Consider the following 21,226-nt stretch of genomic DNA (forward strand, 5'->3'; position numbering starts at 1 on the left):
GAATACTGGCCCCGCCACTGACTACCTTTGTCATTGGCTCATGTTCTTAAGCCTCTCTGAAGCTTACTTAATCTTCCCAACAACCTCATTGGTTTGGTACTGAGATAATTCTTGTTTTACAAATGAATAATTTAAGCTAATTGCATTTAGAATTTACCACATAGTAAAAATGTACCAAATTCCAAATTCTCATTGAGCATAGACTATGGAATATATGCATAATCATACATATATAATTATATATACATGCACACACACACATATATAATCAGGTACAGGATTTACAAAGATTAATGGAAAAACGTTTCTGTCCTGGAGAAGCTAAAAATCTCTGGGGGAAACAAGTATATGTAGATGATTTACCAAATGGCCACTGTACCAGGACCTGAGAGCAGTGCATTATCCTAAGTAAGTCTCATGAGCTACACCTTAGAGAATGTGTAGGGTTTGGCCAGATTGGATGCTGTCTTGAGCATTAGCTTATTTCTGCAAATCTCTTGTCAAAAATAAATAAATAAATTTGAGGTCTGGGGGAAAAAGTATTAAGAGAAAATAATCATAAAATAGAACCAGGGGATGGCTTTTTATATGATTAATACATGGGATGGTGCAAAACGCCAGAGAGGAAAACTGTAAGGCACCCTATACCCTTAACAAGAAGCCACAGGCAAGCTCTCTGTGCAAATCCTCTAATCCTATTGATCCTGCCTGAAAAGCAGTGAGGCTGGTCGGCAACACAGAAGGGTGGCGATCGTCAGCAAGTACACACGGCAGGCACTGCACGCTTCGGGAAATTTAATCATGTAACGCTCTTCATTACTCACGAAATCACTCGCTGTCAATACTCCAGCCACAGCCTCCCTGACTACTGCTGTTTAAGATCCTGTCAATCTTTTCCTGCGTTTTTGCCAAACAAATTCACTCAGAGCTATTTACAGGCAGTATTATCTCAGCTGATAACACTACACCATTCGTATGGCACAGAAATAGGAAAACAAAACTCATTCCAGCCCTTTCGTTCTGGCATTCTCTCTGCAAAAGGCAAAGGGCCCCCCTCGCGATGAATAGAGCTGGGGTAGAAATGCAATCCTGTACTATTGCTAAAAGCCAGAAGAGCTGACTCTTTTATTCCAAGGGAAAGTTTGGGGGTTAGTTGCATAATGGCATCATTGTAGTCCTGCTATTTAAAAAGCAATGTTATTGACTATCTCGCTGTGCATCAGGCTCTGTATCTGTAATCATGGATCCTCATAGCAACCTTGTGCATTCATTATGCTTATTCTAAAATGTAGACCTATGCTCAGAGGAGTTGAGAAACGTGTCCAAGCAGTTGCCTCTAGTGGCAAACAGAGACCCACGATTCAAACCCAGGTTTGCCTGCTGCGTTGCCTTTGCAGTTTACACTGACAAGTATAAAAAGTCTATTCAATACATTCTCCAGGTGGTCATTATAGATATGTTGATACAATTTCCATTTGTTACTGACTTTTGGAATCAGAGATAAATTGACCAGTCAGCAGAATGCCCCAGAAATAGTGATTAACTTTATAGAAATACTTAGAAAATCCTTAGAACATATATATGAATGTTCTACCACACTTAAAGAATAGTTTGAAACCTACACCATCTACAGAATCTATTTGCTCTTGGATAGGTAAATTGAATTATGACATTCATGCTAATTCCTCCGAATTTTCAGTTTCAACCACGAACTCTCTGGAGTGCCTGGTTTGATAGTCTGTACTAATTAGCTTCTTTTCAATGTACTAAGGCTGCTGTGAAGATAAGTTGCTAAAAGATTATTTCCTTTCCTCAGTTAGAGCACACTTCGTTTCATTTATTCAAAACTCTTAGTAATCTTATATACCCCACCAACTACACAGATACTCAAGGTAGATTCCACCCTGGTCATTGTTATTCTCTCTCATTTTCACAATCAATTTCTTAACATTTGTCATTATTTCTACATGCTTAATAACTCTTAAATCTATACTCTTCTTGTATTCACCATTCCAGAGCTTTATTTCTTTTTCTCAACTTTGCCTGCTTGGACTCTTTAAAGAGATGAGAAACCAACTTTTCAGCTCTCATATTTATCTTCTTCCAACCTTCCACCAAATTAATTCTTGTGAAATGCATACATATATTTGTGCTATCTTGCTTAAAATGACTCCAAGTCATCCTGCTCATTGCAGGATAAAGTCCAAGCTTCTTAGCAAATCAGTGTGGTCATGGTGTTCTGCTGCCTTTGATTCAGACCCTTCCTTTGCCACTTCCAAACATGCACACACAACTCAGGCATGCATGACATACCGGCAGCTCCTAGAAGATCTAATACTCTCCCACGTGAGTCTGTGCCTCTGAACACTGTGCTCCTTCTGCCTGGAAAATCTCTCCTTTGTCCAATTTCTATTTTAATGCAACTCTTTTTTTCACAGCAGATCACTCAATTCCTTTTGCATGAATTCTACCTTTCCTTCAGAATCCGGAGAAGATGCTCCTTTTTCATGTCCTCATAGCACCATGTATTTATTCAGCTATTCATTCAGTCAGTAAATATTTTAAGGCAGCCAGCCATAGTGGTTCATGCCTGTAATTCCAGCACTTTGGGAAGCTGGGGCAGGAGGATCACTTGAGCTCAGGTATTTCAGGCTGCCATGAGCTGTGTTTGTGCTACTGCACTCCAACCTGGGCAACAAAGCAAGACCCTGTCTCAACAATGACAACAAAAAATAAATATTTAAAGGAAATTCATTATATGCCAATCCATTCTATTTATTGTATTGGTGGTTTAATTTGGCTTTCTAAAAAATAGACCTTAGTTTTTAGAGCAGTTTTAAATTTATAGCAGGATTGAGCAGAAAGTACATAGCTCCTATATACCCTCTCCCCTCCACATTGAAACTTTTCTCATCATCAGCATCCCATACCAGAGTGGTACATTTATGGTTATGTACATTATATCCTGATTAAAAAAATTAAAGGTAATCATCACAAATAAACAGGGGTACGTTCATACAATGAAATTTTATTCAGCACTAAAAAGAAATAAGATAACAAGCCATGAAAAGTTATGGAGAAATCTTAATGTATATTACTAAATGTATCGGTGTTTTATTGAACAAGAAGATAAATTCCCTACTCTCAGATAAGTAAACAAATAGGCAAACTGATAAATGAGAGTTTGAAAAATATCTAGTGCTTTCAAAGCTGTAACACAATGTAATGAGTTAGAATAACTGTGGGAAGAGGCAGAAGTTTGCTTTATTGTAGGTGGCTAGAAACTCCTCTCTGAAGTACAGTTGTCATTAAGACCTGAATATGAACAAGAGCCTGTCTTGTTAAGAGCTGAGAAATGTTGTTCCAGATAGAAGGGACAAAAAATTTAAACACGGTGTTATAAGAATGAGTTTAACAAGTTAAGGAAATTAGTGGAAGACCAGCATAAGCTCCTGTTGATATGCAACACACTGTGAAACTTTCATTATGTTGAAATGTATATGTTGAGCTCCATGAGGCTCTGACGTGCCTCTAATCCTCAGTAGCCAGTACAATGCCAGCCTACAATTCATTAGGCACATAAAGATATTTGTTGAAAAAAGTAGATAAGTGTTTACTTGTTTATTTCCCGTTCCATGGTAATGAGCTTCTTGAGGTCAGGATCCATATTTACATATGTGTCCTTGAGGACTGTCACCAAACTTGACCAAAGAAGGTACACAGAAAATATGTTGAATGAATGGATGTATGAATTAATTAAACATATAGAAACAAGGCAAACATTAAATGATATTGGCACTTATTTTGTAATGTTAACCATAAACTAACTTCTAAATGATGTCACATGTCCTTAACCCAGCTTTACATTAGAATAGAAGAGGAATAAAATGGGGAAGAGACTAGAGGCTGTGCTCATCATCCTTCATCCTGTTTTCACCTCATTGACCAAGGGCCTGTTCTCCTTCTCTAGGGAGCAGGCTGCCTGTGATTATTTGTACTTCCAGGTGGCATTGCCCAAAGCCTTGGGGGGCTGTACTATTAACTGGTTAATGGCTAATCCCAGGGTTTTTTTAGTTGCCACTGAGATAAATGGTGCAGGCTGAGAATAAGATCATGAATGAAGCAAGCTTTCAGCAGGGGGCAAAAGAAAACTTGTGTTGTTTATGATCTTTATAAGATCCCCAGAGCCTATCCGTGGATTTACTTTAAGAAAAAAAAATAGAATCAGGAATTTGGAACACACAATTTCAATGTTAAAATTGTTAATAAACAAGGACTAGACAGTTATAATCAATTAATAGAGTGATAAAGTTATTAATTTTGGATTACTCATTTATCTGTCTTTCTTTTTTCTCCCTTTTCATGTGTTCTTACCCTTGGTCCTATATATACTCTCATTAGTGGTAGATCAGGATAAAGACTTTGAGATGTAAATCTTATTTTTCTTCCATTTGCAGGTGGAAATAATGAAAGCCAGAGAATGGAATTGACATAATCAAGGTTACATAATAACTGATAAGATAGAATTCATATTTCACTATCTTTAAAGCAACTTGTACTTTAAAGGCATTACCTAAGTTTCTTTAGCTGCAAAATGAGAATAACTTGTTTAACTTGCAAAATTATTGTAAAGACTTAATTTGATATAAGTTTTAGTCTGAAGTAGAATTCAGAGAGATCAACAGAGTATGCCCTTTATATAATGATGACTTCAGCTGTATGGTGGTAAAAATCTCCTGACTCCAAAGTTTCACGGTTTAGCCCTGCATATAGTCCATATACTCCACGGAATATTACACAGCCATAAAAAGAATAAACTCCTTTGCAGCAAGATGGATGGGGCTGGAGACCAATTATTCTAAGTGAATTAATGCTGGAACAGAAAACAAATACCACATATTCTCACTTATGGGGGGAGTTAAATATTTAGTATACACGGGAACAAAGAAAAGAACAATAGACACTGGGACCTCCTTGAGGGTGAAGAGTGGGAAAAGGATGAGGATCAAAAAACTACCTGTCAGGTACTGTGCTCATTACTTGGGTGATAAATTAATATATACACCAAATCCCTGTGACATGCAATTTACCCATGTAACAAATCTGCACGTATACCCACTTGAACCTAAAATAAATGTTGGAAAGAAAAAAAAAAAAGAGAAAATCTGTTTCTGAACTGCAGTGCTGATTATGTGCTACTGTTAGAAGTTCCATTCACTTTACAGGACATCAATTCCTTGATGCCACCATCTTTTTGAATACCTAAAATGAGTAGGAAAGAGAAGATGCTTGGTGGGAAAATGTCACTAAGCTTTCATTGTATTGCAGCCACTAGAGACAAGACAATTTATTTAAATATTTTTGTGTATTTCCAAGAAAAAGTAATATGTAACCTCAGTTATAATTGAAAGGTATAAGACCCACAAAAGCTATCATTTGCAAGTTGCCATATCTTTTTAAGTGCCAAAGTCACTGCACCAAGCCATCTCCTTGGTATATTGTTAAATGAATTTAACGGTCTTTGGATTATTGAAAACAGCTGATAAAAATACCAAATAATCAAAGAAGATAGACAAGAATTCCATTTTAATATGTTTTGTATTCTAAATGCTTTGCCCTTTCCAACAGTTGGCACTCACTGTTAGATAATAAATTACAAATATGGAATACCTTCATAAGATACTGTACTTTTTTTTTTTTTTTTTTTTTTTTTTTTTTAGTCTTGCTCTGTTGTCAGGCTGGAGTGCAGTGGCATGATCTTGGCTCACTGCAACCTCCATCTCTCAGTTCAAGCGATTCTCCTGCCTCAGCCTCCCAAGTAGCTGGGGTTACAGGTGCATGCCACCACACTCAGCTAATTTTTGTATTTTTAGTAAAGACAGGAATTTCGCCTTATTAGCCAGGATGATCTTAATCTCTTGACCTCATGATCTGCCTGCCTGGCCTCCCAAAGTGCTGCAATTAAAGGGATGAGCCACCACGCCCAACCAATACTATACTTCTTAATAAATGTTTGCCATCATTAATCTTTCATAATTTCTTATTCACTTTATTGCTTAACCTTAAAACACTTATTTGACTCTTTGTTCACTTTCTTTAGGTTGAACTGTTGTATAATCTATGTTAATTTTCTTTCTACTTTTTGAAAAAAAAATAACTTCTTGGATGCCTTACATTAAAATTTAAAGAGTAGAATAATCTTTGTGGAAGTAAATGCTGAAAATTTAAAAATTTTGGCAGATAGCATAAGGAAGAAAATCTGTAAGAGTTTGAAGATTGTTTAGTCATGGAGCTCTACCATTCTTTCATATCCTATGTCCCATATATACATGCTTTGATATTCTTATCAAACATGTATAGGACATTTACTATGTTCCAGGTCCTAAGAATGGAATTCAGGAGTGGATAAGACATAACTTTTGCCATGAAGCATCTCATCACACAGTAGGTGAAAAATGTACAAGCTCAATAAATAAATGACTTAAAAGCTTTTCTTTTTTTTTTTCTATTTTCTTTCTTTTTCTTTCTTTTTTTTTTTTTTTTTTTTTTTTTACCATATTGGAGTCTGATAGTATATTCACTTTTTCTGTCTACCCAATATTGTGTATGTCTGGCTGGATCTCTTTCTATCACCTGCTGCTCAAATCACTACCAAACGTCTCTCCCAAGCCCAAATAGATTTCTGCCTCTAGTCCCCAGCTCTTTTAAATAACTCCCCTCTTGACAGCTTTTTCATGAGCCAGAGTCAAACATGTATATATATATATATATATATATTTACTAGGAGCTGGCCTTGGGTTGAATTTCAGGACCCTGTTTATGGCATTCTGGCTACCTAGAGAGTTTCTGAGTTTAAGCCAAATAGAGAGAAAAAGGTGAACTAATTTAATGTTTTGTTATCAAATTGTAATAACTATTTCGTTTTTTTTTTTGTTTGTTTTTTTTTTTTTTTTAAATTTAAAAAAAAACAGGGAAAGCGCGAAAGCAGTCCTCCACTACCACAAATTATGTAGTTGAGTTTCCCACATTTCGGGAAATCGCAGGGGTCAGCACATCCGGAGTGCAGTGGATAAGCCTAGCCCTGGGAAAACCACCTTCGTGATCATGGTATCTCCCCTGCCAGGTAAGTATGTAATAACTATTTTGAGCTTGGATTCTATGTAGTTCTATTGTACATTGACCAATGCTTGTATGGGATCATGGGCAGAAGAAATAGGGAAGGAGGCAGAGAGACACACAAACGCTTCCTGAAATCCATCAGCTGCCAGAACTTTGGGTCACTTTATCTCATTTTTTCCACTCTCAAATCTGAGAGCTCTCTTGTTTCAACCTTAAGCAAATACTTCCAACCGGTCATAGAACTGTGATGCTTTTGTTGCTCTTAACAATAGTTAAATTATTCTTATACTTAAGTTTCTAGTTTCTGCTGAACTGTAGTAACCTCCAACTCCTCTAATTCTGGTGCAAATTTAAAGTAATTAGACTACTTGTCTATATACAGTTATTTTTTTATTTTTCCTTCGCGTTTATATGTGTGCGTCTGTGTGTGTGTGTGTTCAGGTGTGTGTGATTTATTGTGGTTAAACACATAGTTCCCTGGAGGAAATAGAAACAAAAAACAAAACAAAACAAGACAAAAAAACTGCAAAGTATGTTCTAGGGGCAGCAATAATCCTCCAGTTCTCTCTGATCACAAGGAACGGATGAAATGGAATCATTAAAAACCCCTAGCAATACTTGTGTTCTTTTAAAGAAATTTAAAGAAACTCACATTTCTAGCAATAATTTTTAAGACTCTGGGTGAGGCTAATGTAAGATGAGAAAAACACTCACTTAAGTTAGTTGGGATACATATACAATAACCACTTTTTTTAACTTTTTAAAATTAAACTTAAAGTTCTAGGGTACATATGCAGAACACGCAGGTTTATTACATAGGTAACCACGTGTCATGGTGGTTTGCTGCATTCATACCCTGTCATCTACATTAGGTATTTCTCCTAATGTTAGCCCTCCCCAATACCCCCACCTGCTGCTATCCCTTCCCCAGCCCCCCAACCCTGACAGGCCCTGGTGTGTGATGTTCCCCTCCCTGGGTCCATGTGTTCTCATTGTTCAACACCGACTTATGCGTGAGAACATGCAGTGTTTGGTTTTCTGGTCTTGTGTCAGTTTTCTGAGAATGATGGTTTCCACCTTCATCTGTGTCCCTGCAAAGGACATGAACTCCTCCTTTTTTATGGCTGCACAGTATTCCGTGGTGTATATGTGCCACATTTTCCTTATCTAGTCTATCTTTGATGGACATTTGGGTTGGTTCCAAGTCTTTGCTATTGTGAACAGTGCTGCAATAAACATACATGTGCATGCGCCTTTACAGTTGAATGTTTTATAATTCTTTGGGTATATACCCAGTAATGAGACTGCTGATTCAAATTATATTTCTTGTTCTAGATCCTTGAGGAATCCCACACTGTCTTCCACAATGGTTGAACTAATTTACACTCCCACCAAATAGTGTAAATACCTTCTATCTTTTAACTCTCCATGTCAACTTAGAGGAGCTATTTCTTCTGCTTTAGGCTGTATATCTTCAAAACGTTGACCTATTTCAACCCCCCACCCCCACAGTTTTCCTAACGTAGAAAGTATGGTCTGATGGTCTTCAACTTCGATTGATTTAAGAGTTCCAGAGGCCCATAAGGAGTAGAAATTCATATGAGGCTTGCGTGGCATGAGCAGTTGAATCCCGATGCCTCTAGAAACACAGAGAGCTCCTTTTAATAAGAAGTATATATGACCCACATAATGACTCTATAACCCATATAATACCATGATATGTAAGTCCCAGCCTGGAATGCAGATGAATTTTCCTAAAGAGAAACACGTGATGGGATCCTTTCCCCAAAATCATTCAGTAATGTACTCAAAGCCACATTCCTCTTCTTTTCATTACCTGCCCCAAACAACCAGAGGCCTCTCTCTTTTATCAATGATTTTATTTTAATGTCTCAGTTACTATTATAGATTCTTTTCTTTCCAATTTTTTCCCATGTTGCTTATCACTCTTTACAACCCCAGCCCAAAGAGAGCAGCCCCTGTGAATTTCTCTGCTCTGTCTACTTTCTTAGAGTTTCTTTCCTTCCAACTGTACAACAAGAAGTTACACAGACACTAAGCAAAAATTTTAAATGTTCTCTCCCATTGATAATGTGGAAAGAGGATGATTGTGAAACTCCATACACACATATATGTGCGTGTATGTGTGTATACATTGTAAAGCTCCATATACACACACACATATATATGTCTCTCTCTGTGTGTGTGTGTGTGTGTATATATATATATATATATATATATATACATACACACATTTTATATATATATATATGTATGTTTTTAGCCCATAATTTGGAGCTTTGATATTACATTTTGTTTAAGAATCATGAGGAGCAAATAAAAACAGCTTGGAAGTCACCATACCAGATTATTTTAAGGGTTAACAACTATAAATATTTATTTTATTACAAAAATTCAGCTATATGGAGGTTATAAAATTGAGATCAAACCAAGGAAGAGTGAATAAAATTATTTTCTAAATGCAGTTTCTGGAAATGACTATAAGTAGTTTAACACTGTTACTTGGTGTTCTTGACACTGATTATTGTAAATGATTTTGAAATAAACCTAAGACATGTAATGTATTATTTTGGTTCTCCTGAACACAGAGCTTAAGACAAGGACTTGGATGCAATATGAGATGTTTAATTGAGAAGTGGTCCTAGGGACTATTGTAACCGGGGAAGCATACTCAGATCCCAGTTCCAAAGAGGTTCTCGGCCTAGCTAACCCCCCAAAATGGGGAAAGGGACCCCGAAGGTGTGGTGAGTTTGCCATTGGAATAAATATCTTGGACCCAAAGAGTTTTGCAGAAAGGCGATTTATTAGACAGAGAGAGAGACAGAAGACAGCTCCCAGACTATGGCTGAAGGGGATCCAGAGAAGCAGTCCTACAGGTAGGAGCAGCTGAAATTTTAACTCTTAAATTATTCCCTCCCCATTGATGTTCTTGTCCAATGAGAGGAGTTCTTTCAAACTTCCTCCGGAGTGATTGATCTGTGACTCTGATATCGGATTGGCTACTTGGTCCGCAACTCTGAGTTGCAGAGCCCCTCCCCCTGGAGCTTTCAGCGGGATTTGGGAACAAAGAACCACACCTGGCTTTTCTTACCTGGCTCGAAAGTCAGACAAAGAACTTTACATTTGAAACCCCTCTGGTTCCCGGATGGAGGCATGGAGGAGGTGCTCAAAGGAAATCCCTGCATTTGAAACCATGCCCAGGGCCCAGGAAGAGAAGTTTCTATAACACAGTCCCTCACTAGGACTAAGAGAGTGGAAAAGTGAGACAGAAAAACAGAACAAGCCAAGAAAAAGGTGCGTTTATTACTGAGGTCAATTCTGTGTCAATGAGGGCTTGATAACGTCAGGACTTCCCGAGAAGCACGCAGAGCCTCTGGAATTTCTCTCCCGAAGCAGAGGATGTAGAGGCATTTATCCAACAGCTTTTGTCCCTCTCGGCCCCAGCCCACTCATCGTAGATGGAGTGACGCCCCTAGGAAGATGAAGGCTTGTGCACTGCATGCCTTCAGGGCCTTGCACGGCTTGGCGGCATCAAACAAGACTCAGAGGAGGAAACGAAGACATGCAGCCATAGTGAACCATTGTTAGCAGGAAGACAGTAGCCGTAGCAGACATAAAAGTGTCCACCTCAGTCGTGACTGAAGTTAGAGGGTAAGCCAAAAATACCTGTTGGTGCAGCAGATGTGTCTTCATGCCTGTCATCATAAAAACCTTTCAATGGCAAATACATGCTTTAAAAATCAGATAACCGGTGACATTTCTCCACACATGGATTTAACTGAAGAGCACATTTAAACACGCTCCTATCTTGTTGAAAACAGGTAGTTCAAACCAATGACAGTCAAACCTAGATACACGGAGGCAAGAGACTATCTGGTTTTGCATTCTAAGCACCCGTCACAATGATTAATGCCTGAATGATATTTGATAATATTAGCCAAATATATTATAACAGATTTAAATCAGTAGAAAATCTACAGGTCAGGCATACTTTGAAACCCAGAATGTGAGATCTAGAAGGGACTTTTGAGATCGCCAAGTACTGGGAATGCCTGGATATTTTATGTAGCATTTTAAGGTTTATAAAGTGAGAGTAACAGTCTAAAGAGCTGTGTGTTGTTAAGTACCACAAAAAAGGAAAGATTGCAGTATGTAATTACTAATGTCTGCTCTGGGTGCAAGGAAGGAAAGTAGAACCAGTGGTTTGATGTATTGGCCTTTATGAATTGTCATCTTACACTCCCATTTTAAAGATTGTAAAGTACAATTGTGTCCGGCATAAAGTCGTTTAGGTCAACTGCAGGCCACATATAATGGTTACATAAGATTATAATGGTAAAACGGAGTTTCAAAATTTCTATCACTTAACGTTTACTATACTATAATTTTTGTTGTTATTTTAAGTTGTGTTCATATATAATATGTTACAAATTAAAATTACAATATATGTGATTAATATACAATATAAGTATATTATTATTGAATACATATATTTATAACAATATATATTTATATTTATAGCAATGTAAAACACTCAGGCAAGTCCTTCAGGAGGTATTAATATATTATGTATTAATATAATATATAACAATATAAAAAACAGACTCAGGCAAGTCCTTCAGGAGGTATTCCTGAAGAAGGCATTATTATTATAGGATATGACAGCTCCAAGCATGTGATTGCCCCCAAAGGCCTTCCAGTGGGACAAGATGTAAGGTGAAAGACAGTCATACTGGTGATCCTGACCCTGTGTAGCCGTAGGTAAATGTGTGTGTGTGTGTGTGTGTCTTAAAGAATAAAGACCTAAAGGAAAAATATTTGTGTACACAGATACAATTTGTGCTTTAAACTAAGTGTTATTACAACACTCAGATATTTAAAAGAAACTTAAACATTCTTAAAGTAAAAGTGTTATAGTAAGCTACATTCAATTTATTGTGGAAGAAAGAAAAATTTTAAAAATAAATTTAGGGTAGCCTAAGTGCACAGTGTTTATAAAGTCTTCAGTAGTATTCAGTAATTTTCTAGGCCTTCATATTCACTCATCACTCACCCACTGATGCACCCAGACTAACGTCTAGTCCTGCAAGCTCCATTCATGGTAAGTACACTATACGAGTGTACCATATTTTTACTGTACCTTTTCTGTTTAGATATGTTTACATACATGAATACTTACCATTGTATTATCATTGCCTACAGTATTCAGTACAGTAACATGTAATACAGGTTGGTAGCCAAGGAACAAGAAGCTATACCATATAGCCTAGTTGTCAGTAGGCTATGTATACATCTAGGTTTCTGTAAATGCACCCTATGGTGTTTTTACAATGACAAAAATCACTTAACAATGCTTTTCTCAGGATGTATTAAGCAACACATGATGGTAATATAATTATTTCTAATATAATTATGAGTTCACATAATTATTAAGAGCATGGATTAGAATATAGGTTCTTTCTTAAGCTAAATAATGAGGTTTAGAAGGAAATAAAAAGTAGATAATGACTGTTTACTTAGTAGATTTGTGGTAGTATGATACATAATAAATAGAAAAAGTGGGGATGATTAATAAGTAAAAAAATAGAAAGAATGAATATGATATAGTATGTGATAGCACAACAGGGTGACTATAGGCAATAATTTAATTTTATATTTTATAGTAACTAAAAGAACATAATTGGATTGTTTGTAACACAAAGGATAAATATTTGAGGTGGTGGACACCCCATTTGCCATGATGTGATTATTATACAATGTATGCCTTTGTAAAAATATCTCATTTACCCCATAAACATATACACCTACTGTGTACCCACAAGAATTAAAAAATAAAAGATTTTTAAAAAGCTAATGCAACATTGAAACTCAATGGCAGCTATTATCAGAAATGATGAAAACAAAAAACAAAGAAACAACAACAAAAAAAACTCCTATTGCAAAGTTCTCCTAAATCAGAAAAGCATAGCTGATATGAAATCAGGCAAGACGAACCATACCATGTCTTTTTCAGGGCTGTTGAACAAGAACTGACTGCATTTTCAGAGGAGAATCTTGGCTAAGATATGCTGGAAACAGTGCCATCTGCTTGTCCATTGTCTAGATATAGAAAAAGGACTTTAGTTAAAACTCATTTGAAACAGAAAAGCTAAGGAGGTTTGTTGTTACAGAGTGTGGCAAAATTGAGAACAAAATGCATGGGCTGCTTCTCTGAATTTTGCCTGAGATCTGTGTCCTAACTAATGACCAAGTCTAAGTACAGAGTATGGCCACAGCTAGATTACATGTACATTATGGAGGAATCTATTAATGGATGTGAATATTTCTTTTTCTTGTGGACTCAATAAAAAAGCATTCTAAGTATACTTCCGTGGCTTAAAATCTGTAACAAAACCCATCAATGCCTATTGCTAGGGGAAAAATAGCCTAGTTGAACTAAGAGCTACACTGAGCATGAATAAAGAAAATAAGCGCTTAACTCCAGGTGAAGCTAAACTATGCATGGCAGCAAGTACTCTGAAGATAGTGATGCTTGCGCTGTGTCAGAAAAGGTAGCCCTTAAAATAGCCTAGCCTTTCTCCTTGCATCTCCCACTCTGGTCATCTGGAGGGCTCATTTTATGCATAGAATATAACATTCAACATGCTCAATCATGGGGATAAATTTACCACAATCACTAGGAAATATCTACTATCAATGGGTGCCATATTTCTGATGCTACTTTTGGCATAGGTTTAAAATGCTTGCTTATCCAGGAGTTAAATATTTAAAAAGGGAATTAATGCATTGTTAGATTCCTTAAAACTAATTTCCCTTTAGTAGTCAGAGAAAACACGATGCTAATATATGTGTGTGTGTGTGTGTGTGTGTGTGTGTGCGTGCGTGCGTGTGTGTGTGTGTGTGTGCATATTTGGGAGGATTTTCCATAATAAAATATCTACCATTTATGTTCATGCTTTCTTGATCTTCAAAGTTTTTCAGACTTTAGTGTGAGACTTTAAGTTTTGCAAAATTGAATTAACATTATTTTTGCTGACTTATTCACAGAACATTTGCAGAAGCATATGGAAAAATAATTTGTGGACTGTAAAGCTCAATTGAAATAAAGCAACTAAATACTTTTTTACAGGTTGGGGTTTTAAATTTTAATGTCTATGCCTCTATCTGTCTATCTATCTATCTATCTATCTATCTATCTATCTATCTATCTCTGTCTATCCATCCATCCATTCTAGCCATCTCTCTAACTATCCATATTTATCTATTTATCTTTTTTTTTTAGATGGAGTCTCGCTCTGTCACCCAGGCTAGAGTGCAGTGTCACAATCTTCTCTGTGCAAACTCCTGCCTCCTGTGTTCAAGGGAGTCTCCTGCCTCAGCCTCTGGAGTAGCTGGGATTACAGGCATGCACCACCACGCCTAGCTAATTTTTGTATTTTTAGCAGAAACGAGGTTTTGCCATGTTGGCCAGGCTGGCCTCGAATTCCTAAACTCAAGTGATCCACATACCTCGGCCTCCCAAAGTGCTAGAATTACAGGCATGAGCAGCCATGCCTGTCCTCTATCTATCTATCTATCTATCTATCTATCTATCATCTTCTATCTATCAACCTACCTATCTATTCTATCTGTTTATCTATCTATCTATCATTTATATTTAATACACACCTGTTTCAGGCTAGGCTCCACCATAAACTCCATAGACAAGAATTTGTTTACTTCTCTAATATTTGTCTGCAAAACATCTTTGATTACAATGGGGAGGCTTACCATTAGTTTTTTGCCCAAGGTTAATCTGAAATTTGAACTCTAAGCTTCCAACTAGAGGTTCAAATCCCAGATTTGAACCCTAAGCTTCCAAATTAGAGTATATTTGATGTGGTGACCGATATCACAGATTGAGGTTTGATTTGCCAGTCCTATAGGAAATTTGCGCTTACAAAATTTTTTAATATAAGTTTTCATCCCACGGGGCTTGTCAAAATCCTACTCTTTTACTCACCTTACCAACACTCAGAGGCGTGACTTATTTCTAAAACAAAACTACAAGGCAAATGTTCACTGCAAAGTAAAGCAGAGATGAAGATGTTTAAGATTTTTTTTTAGTTGTAGGGAATGCAGTGTTTTAGTGCTTTATTTTTTTTCCATTTCAGAGCGAGTGTTTATACACAAAAATCTTGGAATACTCTTGTTTTCATTTCTTCTGTTGCAGCTTTTCTAGGAGCACCACTGTCTTCCAAAAACAAGTAAAATGACTAAGATTACATTAATTTGCATTGCATTACATAATCTGTTGAGAGAATGGAACATGTTTATAATTTTTAATAATTTATCAAAAATATAATGGTCTACATATCAAATCAGAGTGATTTTCCAGAAGATCCACCTTATATGCAGAAATATAACATGTAACTCAGTCCTAGCTAATCTGATTATTGCAACTTCCTAACCATAGTTCAGATATGAGCATGTGATCCAATGGCAGTCAATGAAATTTACTAAAACTCTTCCCTCAGTTATAGGAATGATTCTTACAGTTTCTGTGGCAATTATTTAAAAGCATTTAAGCTAGCATTACTATAAATATTTTTTTCCATACTAAAGGAAACCAAGGGAGAGGAACCAGTCCCTTATAAAATTTTTCCACAATATTTTATCATGAAAATATTCATACATAGAAAATGAATGAAATTATTTTACAGTGATCACCAGATTACCCACTAACCAGATTCTGAAATTAACAGTTTATATAGATTGGCTTTTTCATAAACCTAATTCATCCTTTGTCCACTCACAAATCTATTTCCACTTTTGATGCATATCAAAATAAGTCACAGATTACTTCGATTACATTTTCTAAGTCATTGCATCTATAATGCGAGGCAGAATTTCTTCTAGAATTTTAGTTACATTTGTCAATAATTTCCCCTTTAACTGAAGCAGTTTGATGCAAATGGCACAGTGAGTTTTTAAATTAACATAGTGAATTTTATAAATGGCATAGTGAGCTTTTAAATTAATAGTAGTACATAACTCTTACTGAGTTGTTTTCCTCCTTCCTCCCACCCAGTTCATAGAAAGTGTGAATAAAGAAGAATATCAGTCCAAAATGGTTTCCATATTCTGTTATTTGTACAATGACCCTCACAACGCATTCCCATAGTGATTATTGGAATATATAAATTTGTTTTCAAATACCTTTCCACTTGGTTGAATATATTTTCATGAGCCAATACTTTGTCATAAACTAATAAGGAATATATGTTGTAAATGCTTTTAGTAAGTGTTACTGCAGAACATTTCCCAAATCACTGAAAATATATTTTGGAATTGCAGCAGTCACCAGAGTCTGCTAATGAGGATAGAGTTTATGCTGTAAAATTTTCAAAGCTACAAATCATAATTGGATAATGAAGAGATCGTGAAATATCAAATATTATTTTAAGTGACTTCTAACAATAAAATTACTGCCTGGGGATTTTCTCAGTATGAGACTTTGAAATCTTTTTGCTAAAATCCTAGCCATAGAGCTCAGATAAATATAATTTTAAGTTTTAAGCCAATATTTTAATGTTTTGAATACTTCTATATTTCTTAATAAACACTTTATAAGCTTTCACCACTGATATATTTTAAGCATATGAAGAACTTACATAGTAATTAACATAGCACCCCCAATGAAAAGTTGGAGGGTTATTTTAAATAGTGCAGATATTGCAAAAACTATCCAAGTAAAATCAGAGTAAATGAATGAAATTTTCAAATACTCATTAGAATTGCCAGATATAAATGTCTGGCAGAGGTCATTCATGCAATCTTTTCTATTTCTTTCTTCACCTCTAACTGAATTTCAGTAAATACAATGTTAATGAACCTTTGTTCATACACTTATATCGTGTCTTATTTAAGTAGATGTTGTGTCTCACCAAGCCAGCAGTTAGAGTGGCCTCAAAAACAGTGGCAGGGAAATTCTCACAAGGAAGGGCTCTCAATATTCCCAGGAGGGGCTGGTTGGGATTCCAAAGAAAGAAGCACTAAATGTGAGGGTGATCAATCCAAAGCATCTATTAGGCTAACTTACTTACAGAGGTGTTGTGGCAACCCTTGCAACGGGACAGTAAAGGAAAGGGGTGCTTACCTAGGTAGGCCTACAGAGACAGAGCCAGGGTGTGGAGTCTTCATGAGGGCTTAAGGAATTTTACTCAAAGCTCTGGCCAGTTTCTTTCAGTGTTTTTTGCAACAAGCTATGTACCTTTATCAGTGTTTGGAAAAGTTCAAGATTCCTGTTTCGGTTCAGTTCTTCTGGGGAAAAAAGTCTGTAACTATCTGTGTCACAGTGTGACTACAAGGCACTGTGTGATTTTCAGTGGATACAGAAAGAAAACTGTGGGGGACTGGGGATTCTGCAGTAGTTATCAATATCAACTAGGGTCTTTAAATCATAAGCTGCCCCTTTCCATGAAGCTCAAAGATGTGTTGTACTATATTGATAGTTGTAATACACTTTCTGTGATATGTGAACACCATAGAATACTATGCAGCCATAAAAAAGATTGAGATCACATCCTTTGCAGGAACATGGATGGAGCTGGAAGCCATTATCTTTAGCAAACTAATGCAGGAACAAAAAAACAAATACTGCATGTTCTTACTTGCAAATGGGAGCTAAATAATGAGAACACATGGACACATAGAGGGGAAAAACAGACATTGGGGCCTAACAGAGGCTTGGGGGTAGCAAGAGGGAGAGGATCAGGAAGAATAACTAATGGACACTAGGCTTAATATGTGGGTAATGGAATAATCTGTACAGCAAGCCCCCATGACACAAGATTACCTATGTAACAAATCTGCACATGTAGCCCTCAAGTTAAAATAAAAGTTAAAAAAAGAAATAATATATTTTCATATGGCTATTATTTAATGCTTACTAACTCTGTATCAGGTAACATTCTAACTACATGTCATATTTTATTATTTTGTTTTTTTGCTATGATGTTATAAATAATTACTAGTACCCCAATTTTGTTGAAGAGGAAACAGGTAAAAAGAGCTTAATAACTTGGTCAATTTCATATAAAAACTGTGACCCATCTGACTCTGAAGACAATGTTCTTTAAAACTTTGCTTTTCAAATAGGAAAACATTAGGACCATCAAGAAGATGTGAACACCCCAGATACCAAAGCCACTCAGTGTGAAAGACACTTTATTTGATGTTCAAGCCAGACCCTTTCTGTCTATGATCTCATCAGTCTCCTGCAGGCACTGATGTGATAATGTGGTCATCCAGAAGTTCCCCCTAGTCCTTAATGTAAAATTAATGCCCTCTAATAGAATTCCACACATTATGTAGAGAACTGGAGGACCCTTTAAATATAGATGCAGACACTCAGGAACCTAGAATGTGGTTTGAAAATATTTTAAAAAGAACTATTCTGAAGGCCAGATACACAGATGCAAGGTCCCCTGAGCATCAAAAGTCCTCAATCAATGGGAGATGCCCATTTTTAGTGTTTTAATAATAGCAGTCAACAACCAGCAACATTTTGCTGGCCAGTCTTTTGTTCTTTTGAGCCAGACAATTGAAATGCTGACATTATTACAATGTAAACTTATCTGCTAGATGCACAACTCTGTGAACTTGAAATATGGTGAGAGAACTAAAATGAGCTGGGAGCTGGTGATGGAAAACACTCCCTTTTATGAAGTTGGTGTGTTTGGCCAACGAATGGACTTGTCAGTTCTGTTGAAAATTCCATAGCAGACAACAGAATCAACATTGAAACAGAAATACATCCGGGGTTCTGTTTCTTTCCCGTCTTATTGGTTTATACACTTTGTATTATCACTCCCAATGCATCAATTCTATAAAGCATGTTTTATGCTTTTCTCTATTGGTTTGTCTTAAACTCATTACAGTTTTACAAACTGGATTAACTCCTGCCTCTTCAGGGAAAGTCAGTGTGAAATAGAATTTAATACATACTTTCTTCAGAAGCATTGTTGAGTTAATTCAGTGGTTTCACAATGTTTATTAAGCACCTAATATGTACTAATAATTGACCAATCTCTGTGGAGAAAACATAGAGCCAAAAGAGATGCATTCTTTGATGGCATGGCCTAATGTATAAAAGGACAATACATAAATATTTTCTGTTCTTTGGTCAAGCTTTCTTTCTAAATCTAGAATAAATCATCTTTTTAAAGAGAAAGATATGGTGCATCGTGGACGTTTAGAATAATTAAATCTGGAAGAGAGTTAAATCCTGGGATGGCAGTCACCTATTAGGAAACATGTCACTGCTTCACCCATGCCCACAGGAGACATCATTAATTGAGCATTACAATCTTCTTCCATGGATTTTGTTGTGAACTCCAACTGTGTCACAACTTGGCTTTCTAGACAGGCACTGACAATCATTAGAAAATATATATTAAAGTTGTCTTTGTTCTCTTTTTCTATTCCTAATGCACTTCATCTGATCCAATTTGCTAAATGTTGTCATTGACACCCAGAAAGGCCACATAATCTAGCCTAGGTGAATCAGTCTGGCAAGTGTTAAGTTGAAATCTTAACACTTGCCTGGATTTTCCAAATCTCCATGCAAAACTCTCTTCTATTCCATCACACACCCTCATCTCACTGCCACATATGCTTTTGAGAAGAAAAAGGGGTTTTATGATAGTGTGCTGAAGCTATAATATGGCTGGATAATCATATTTTTCTTTTATTTAAAAAATACTCTGAAATACTGTTTAAAAAACTTTTATTTCTTCCTAGTGTTGGGACACAAGAGGCCCTTCCTCTATGCCCAGAGTAGAATTCCAAGGTCTATTCTTTACTGCCAAGTCTTGGAGTCATGATTAATCACATCTAATTCTCAAGCTTAGAACCTAGTAAGACAGATAAGTATCCTGAAATAAGCTTCATATCTTCATCACTGTTGTATAATTGAAAAAAATATATAACATTTTTAGATCATGATTGTACTTTTCAAAAATTCTTCTAAAACATAGTCCCAAACAACTACAAATGTCTTAGAAACTGGACTTAGAAAGGTTACTTAAAGAGCTGAAACAATTATCTTCCAGAATTCAAGAAACCATTGTCAAAAGTGCAAAGTAACTTGTTAATTCATTTTATCTAAAACTACAGTGACATTAAATAATTATAATAAATAAGTGGAATTTACTATTAGAGAAATCTCATAATCAAATTGCCCAGCAATGATGGTTAGCACATAGGATAAAAGGGTCATGATCTCAAACTCCTTAGCACCCCTTCCAGGGGAAAAATTAAAAGCAAATATTGACTGCAAGGGAAAAAGTAACAGCTGAACATTGGGAATTATGGTGGATACCACCTAAATCAAGTGATTGAGGTTAGTTGTAATCAGTAATGGGACATTTGGAAATTATGTTTCACCCAATAAAATGCAATGGAAAAATCATGGTGGCACTCTGGTGATCTAGAGGCTTAGTTACGATGTGTACCCTGGACAGTCACGGTGGCTCATGTCTGTAATCCCAACACTTTGAGAGGCCAAAGCGAGTATATCACCTGAGGTCAGGAGTTTGAGATCAGCCTGGCCCACATGGTTAAACTGCATCTCTACTAAAAATACAACAACTAGCCAGACATAGGGACAGGCACCTGTAATCCCAACTACTTGGGAGGTTGAGGTAGAAGAATCACTTGAACTCAGGAGGTGCAGGCTGCAGTGAGCCCAGATCATGCCATGACACTCCAGCCTGGGCCACAAAGCAGGATTCCATTTAAAAAAAAAAATGTGTATCCTGGATCTAATCCTGAGAAAATATTTGTCGGATCCTGGGTTTTATTCAGCAAGATAACTTATCTGTAATACTTAAGGGTGTCAGAGATATGAAAACCAAGGAAACACTTGAGAAACTATTCCAGATTGAAGGAGACTGAGGAGGCATGGCAACTAGGTACAATGTAGGATTCAGTATCGGATCCTTTTACCACGAAGAACATGGTGAGGTAATTGGTGAGCTTGAATGGGATGTGGACTGGTTGGTAGTATTACATGAATATGAATTTGGTGATTTGCTCTTTGTGC

At 36.4% G+C, this 21,226-nt stretch overlaps 1 non-coding gene across 1 annotated transcript; it reads right to left on the reverse strand.

The window, feature by feature from the left end:
- Positions 1-6,967: 6,967 nt before the first annotated feature.
- On the reverse strand, positions 6,968-7,131 carry LOC116555862. Its single transcript, XR_004270709.1, has one exon. It is a non-coding gene; the product is annotated as a U1 spliceosomal RNA (small nuclear RNA).
- Positions 7,132-21,226: the final 14,095 nt, after the last annotated feature.

This window comes from Sapajus apella, unplaced genomic scaffold, assembly GCF_009761245.1.
Source record: "Sapajus apella isolate SASKATOON/1434 unplaced genomic scaffold, GSC_monkey_1.0 scaffold15, whole genome shotgun sequence".
Taxonomy (NCBI): domain Eukaryota; kingdom Metazoa; phylum Chordata; class Mammalia; order Primates; family Cebidae; genus Sapajus; species Sapajus apella.